This window comes from Chrysemys picta, chromosome 16 (assembly GCF_011386835.1).
Source record: "Chrysemys picta bellii isolate R12L10 chromosome 16, ASM1138683v2, whole genome shotgun sequence".
Lineage (NCBI taxonomy): Eukaryota > Metazoa > Chordata > Testudines > Emydidae > Chrysemys > Chrysemys picta.
In genome coordinates this window covers 9,048,967-9,055,161 of record NC_088806.1, presented here as the reverse complement: position 1 = coordinate 9,055,161, position 6,195 = coordinate 9,048,967, and positions in this window count along the sequence as shown.

The following is a 6,195-nucleotide window of genomic DNA, read 5'->3' as shown; positions in this document are numbered from 1 at the left end:
CGCGCTCCGCTCCTCTAACAGCCCTGGTCTCTGGCTGTTCAAATTCAGCCTCCAGGTGCTGAGCCTCAGTGGTCCAGCCCTGAGTGAAGCTTTCACCCTTCCTTTCACAAATAAATGGCCAAAGCACACTCAACAGTCATTCTGCACTTGCTCAGTCTGTTGTTGAACCGCTCCTTGCTGCTGTCAAGATGCCCCATGTCTGGCTTCATAAGCCACGGCACTAAGGGGTAGGCAGGGGGTCTCAGGATCACAATGGGCATTTTGACTTCCCCTACGGTGATCTTCTGATCCAGGAAGAAAGTCTCTGCTTCCAGCTTCTTGAACAGGCCAGTGTTCTGAAAGATGCACCTTACCAGGCCAGCCTGCATTAATGTCTGTGAAATGCCCACGGTGATCCACAAGTGCCTGGAGAACCATAGAGATGTACCCTTCTGATTAATGTACGCTGTGACTAGGTGTCTGATGCCAGAATTGGAATATGTGTGCCATCTATCGCCCCTCCGCAGTTAGGGAAGCCCATTTGTGCAAAGCCATCCACGTCACACCCATTGCCCAGAGTCTGTCTTTCGGAGCAGCATGCAATTAATCGCCCTGCACACTTTTATCAACACATGTCCAATGGTCAACTTTCCCACCTCAAACTGATTAGTGACCGATTGGTAGCAGTCTGGAGTAGCCAGCTTCCACAGTGCAATTGCCACGCACTTCTCCAATAACCAGGCAGCTCTCATTCTCGTATCCTTGCGCTGCAGGGTTGGGGCGAGCTCATCACAGAGTCCCATGAATGTGGCTTTCCTCATCTGAAAGCCCTGCAGCCACTGCTCGTCATCCAAGATGTGCATGACGATGTGCTCCCACCACTCAGTGGTTGTTTCCCGAGCCCAAAAGTGGCGTTCTACTGTGGTCAGTACCTCCATGAATGTCACAAGCAATCTCCTGACATAGCTACTGCATGTGGTGAGATTAATGTCGAACTCCTCTGCTTTTGTAGTTTAGGGAATAACTCCACTGCCACTCGTGATGTGTTAATAAGAGCGAGCAGCATATTGGTCAACAGTGCGGGATCCATTCCTGCTGCCCGTACCACAAGTGTGAACACGCTATTGAGCAGGCAGCTGACAGTGTGAACACACAATAGCTCTCTGAGCGGCACTGTAAATCCCGGCACTGTAACTCTGCCAGTGTAGACATAGCCTCAGAGAGACTGACTGCCAGGATCCCAGGACTGATCCTCTGTGAGGAATGAAGCACAATGTTGACAGCGTATGCAGCCTTCACAAGTCTCCCTGTACCTGAAAAGCCTGCTAGCCCAATGTACTGGAGCATCTATGCCAGTACCTGGTTCCTAAACTGCAGCTACAGTTCCTACTCCAGGTGAATCCAAAGACCGAGAGGTGCAGAGATCCAACCCCTTATAATCTTAGAAATGTTTTGTTCCTTTTTCTATTTTTTTGTCCCTGTTTCTTTTTATGAACTTCGAGACCTCCCAGCCTTTCTATTAGATTGGGGTGTAACAGTGTGGCTCAGTGGGTGTGAGTGTGTGAACAACTCTGAAATCTACAAAGGGAAGATGCTAGGAAGAATAGTTCCCCAAATCTTAATAGCCTTTAAACTCTGCCCTATGAAATGACTGAATTCATGCTCCTCACCCCTCCTGCACCCCCAGCCCCTGTCCCAGCCAGAAGCCTGCACCCAGCACCCAAAAGCCCTCTCAGAACCTACACCCCTCACCCCCTCCTACACCCTACCGTTCCCAAACACCCTCCCAGAGCCTGCACCCCAGCCCAGAGTCTGCACCAAAATCTGTCCCAAAGCATATACCCCTCATCCCCTCCTGTACCCCCACCCCCGTCCGAGCCCAGAGCCTGCACCCAGCACCCAAACTCCATTGCAGAGCCTGCACCCCAGACCCCCTCCCCCACCCAAACTCCCTCCCAGAGCCCACCCTCTCACCCCTTCTGCACCCAAACTCCCTCCCAGTGCCTGCACCTTGCACCCCAATCTCCTGCCCTAGCCCAGGGTGTGCAACCCAGACCTCCTCCCCCCACCAAAGTCCCTCCCAGAGCCTTAGGTGGAGGTGGGGTTTGGGGGGGGCAGGCTCTGGGCACCACCAAAATTTCTACAAACCTGCCACCCCTGTTGTCTACTGCACTCCTTGGTTCTCTCCAGCTGCTCCCTCTCTAGAGACTTTTTTTCTATCCCATCTCTTCTCTTCTCTTCTCTTCTCTTCTCTTCTCTTCTCTTCTCTTTCCGTGCTCCCCTTTGTTTTCTATGGGACCTGGCCCCATAGTCCTATGTTGTGCAATATCCTATTTAACTTTCCAAATCAGCTGGGGCCTGGAGAATATTCCCAGGTGGTTGTCCCCTACGTAGATTGCAGTGATCTCTGGTGTGTCCTCACAGGGAACCAGTTCAAAAAAGAGCCAAGAGCTGGTCCCAGTGCATCCCCCGTCTGCTGTGCGGAGAGAAAATTGCCTCCAGCCCAAGGCCCAGCTGCAAACCCCTGGCTGAATTACAGGCTGCCTTGGAAGCCCACTGCACAATGCTGTGTCCACAAATTCATATCCCAGCCACAGGTGTACTTCATATAATCTAAGTAAGAGACATGGGGAAGGAAGGAAACAGAGTTAAAACCTGTGATGCATATGGCCCCCCACATGCATTGGCCTCCCCTCAGGCAGGGAAAATAAAAACATAAGAACATAAGAACGGCCGTACAGGGTCAGACCAAAGGTCCATCTAGCCCAGTATCCTGTCTACTGACAGTGGCCAATGCCAGGTGCCCCAGAGGGAGTGGACCAACAGGCAATGATCATGTTATCTTTCTCCTGCCATCCATCTCCATCCTCTGACAAACAGAGGCTAGGGACACCATTCCTTACCCATCCTGGCTAATAGCCATTAATGGACTTAATTACCATGAATTTATCCAGTTCTCCTTTAAATGCTGTTATAGTCCTAGCCTTCACAACCTCCTCAGGTAAGGAGTTCCACAAGTTGACTGTGCACTGCATGAAGAAGAACTTCCTTATATTTGTTTTAAACCTGCTGCCTATTAATTTCATTTGGTGACCCCTAGTTCTTGTATTATGGGAATAAGTAAATAACTTTTCCTTATCCACTTTCTCCACATCACTCATGATTTTATATACTTCTATCATATCCCCCCTTAGTCTCCTCTTTTCCAAGCTGAAGAGTCCTAGCCTCTTTAATCTCTCCTCATATGGGACCGTCCCAAACCCCTAATCATTTTAGTTGCCCTTTTCTGAACCTTTTCTAATGCCAGGATATCTTTTTTTAGATGAGGAGACCACATCTGTACGCAGTATTCGAGATGAGGGCGTACCATCGATTTATATAAGGGCAATAATATATTCTCAGTCTTATTCTCTATCCCCTTTTTAATGTTCCCTAACATCCTGTTTGCTTTTTTGATTGTTTCTGCACGCTGCGCGGACATCTTCAGAGAACTATCCAAGATGACTCCAAGATCTTTTTCCTGACTTGTTTTAGCTAAATTAGCCCCCATCATATTGTATGTATAGTTGGGGTTATTTTTTCCAATGTGCATTACTTTAGATTTATCCACATTAAATTTCATTTGCCATTTTGTTGCTCAATCACTTAGTTTTGTGAGATCCTTTTGAAGTTCATCACAGTCTGCTTTGGTCTTAACTATCTTGAGCAGTTTAGTATCATCTGCAAACTTTGCCACCTCACTGTTTACCCCTTTCTCCAGATCATTTATGAATAAGTTGAATAGGATTGGTCTGAGGACTGACCATTGGGGAACACCACTATTTACCCCTCTCCATTCTGAGAATTTACCATTAATTCCTACCCTTTGTTCCCGGTCTTTTAACCAGTTCTCAATCCATGAAAGGACCTTTCCTTTTATCCCATGACAACTTACTTTACTTAAGAGCCTTTGGTGAGGGACCTTGTCAAAGGCTTTCTGGAAATCTAAGTACACTATGTCCACTGGATCTCCCTGTCCACATGTTTGTTGACCCCTTCAAAGAACTCTAATAGATTAGTAAGACACAATTTCCCTTTACAGAAACCATGTTGACTATTGCTCAACAGTTTGTTTTTCTATGTGTCTGACAATTTTATTCTTAACTATTGTTTTGACTAATTTGCCCGGTACCGATGTTAGACTTACCGGTCTGTAATTGCCGGGATCACCTCTAGAGCCCTTTTTAAATATTGGCATTACATTAGCTAACTTCCAGTCATTGGGTACAGAAGACGGTTTAAAGGACAGGTTACGAACCTTAGTTAATAGTTCCACAACTTCACATTTGAGTTCTTTCAGAACTCTTGGGTGAATGCCATCTGGTCCCGGTGACTTGTTAATGTTAAGTTTATCAATTAATTCCAAAACCTCCTCTAGTGACACTTCAGTCTGTGACAGTTCTTCAGATTTGTCACCTACAAAAGCCGGCTCAGGTTTGGGAATCTCCCTAACATCCTCTGCCGTGAAGACTGAAGCAAAGAATCCATTTAGTTTCTCAGCAATGACTTTATCGTCTTTAAGCGCTCCTTTTGTATCTCGATCATCAAGGGGCCCCACTGGTTGTTTAGCAGGCTTCCTGCTTCTGATATACTTAAAAACATTTTGTTATTGCCTTTGGAGTTTTTGGCTAGCCGTTCTTCAAACGCCTCTTTGGCTTTTCTTATTACATTCTTGCACTTAATCTGGCAGTGTTTATGCTCCTTTCTATTTGCCTCACTAGGATTTGACTTCCACTTTTTAAAGGAAGTCTTTTTATCTCTCACTGCTTCCTTTACATGGTTGTTAAGCCACGGTGGCTCTTTTTTAGTTCTTTTACTGTGTTTCTTAATTTGGGGTATACATTGAAGTTGGGCCTCTATTATCTATTGTCTTTAAAAAGCGCCCATGCAGCTTGCAGGGATTTCACTTTAGTCACTGTACTTTTTAACTTCTGTTTAACTAACCCCCTCATTTTTGCATAGTTCCCCCTTTTGAAATTAAATGCCACAGTGTTGGGCTGTTGAGATGTTCTTCCCACCACAGGGATGTTGAATGCTATTGTATTATGGTCACTATTTCCCAGTGGTCCTGTTATAGTTACCTCTTGGACCGGCTCCTGCGCTCCACTCAGGACTAAATCTAGAATTGCCTCTCTCCTTGTGGGTTCCCGTACCAGCTGCTCCATGGAGCAGTCATTTAAAGTATCGAAAAATTTTATCTCTGCATTTCGTCCTGAAGTGAAATGTTCCCAGTGAATATGGGGATAATTGAAATCCCCCACTATTATTGGGTTATTAATTTTGATAGCCTCTCTAATTTCCCTTAGCATTTCATCATCACTATCACTGTCCTGGTCAGGTCGTCTATAATAGATCCCTAATGTTATATTCTTATTAGAGCATGAAATTTCTATCCATAGAGATTCTATGGAACATGTGGATTCACTTAAGATTTTTACTTTATTTGATTCTACATTTTCTTTCACATATAGTGTCACTCCCCCCCCTGCACGACCTGTTCTGTCCTTCTGATATATTTTGTACCCCAGAATGATTGTGTCCCATTGATTGCTCTCAGTCCACCAGGTTTCTGTTATGCCTATTATATCAATATCCTCCTTTATCACGAGGCACTCTAGTTCACCCATTTTATTATTTAGACTTCTAGCATTTGTGTACAAGCACTTTAAAAACTTGTCACTGTTTATTTGCCTGCCCTTTTCTGATATATCTGATTCTTTATGTGAATGTTTATAATCTGATCTGGCCCTTACATTATCCTCCTCCATCCTCTGCTCCTGACTATAATCTGGAGATTTTCTATCATTAGACTCTCCCTAAGAGAAGTCTCCGTCCGATCCACACACTCCTCTGCAGCAGTTGGCTTTCCCCCATCTCCTAGTTTAAAAACTGCTCTACAACTTTTTTAATGATTAGTGCCAGCAGTCTGGTTCCACTTTGGTTTAGGTTGAGCCCATCTCTCCTGTATAGGCTCCCTCCATCCCAAAAGTTTCCCCAGTTCCTAATGAATGTACCCCCCCTCCTCTTTATACCATCGTCTCATCCACGCATTGAGACTCTGAAGCTCTGCCTGCCTACCTGGCCCTGCGCGTGAAACTCGGAGCATTTCTGAGAATGCCACCATAGAGGTCCTGGATTTCAGTCTCTTCCCTATCAGCCTAAATTTCCCCTCCAGGA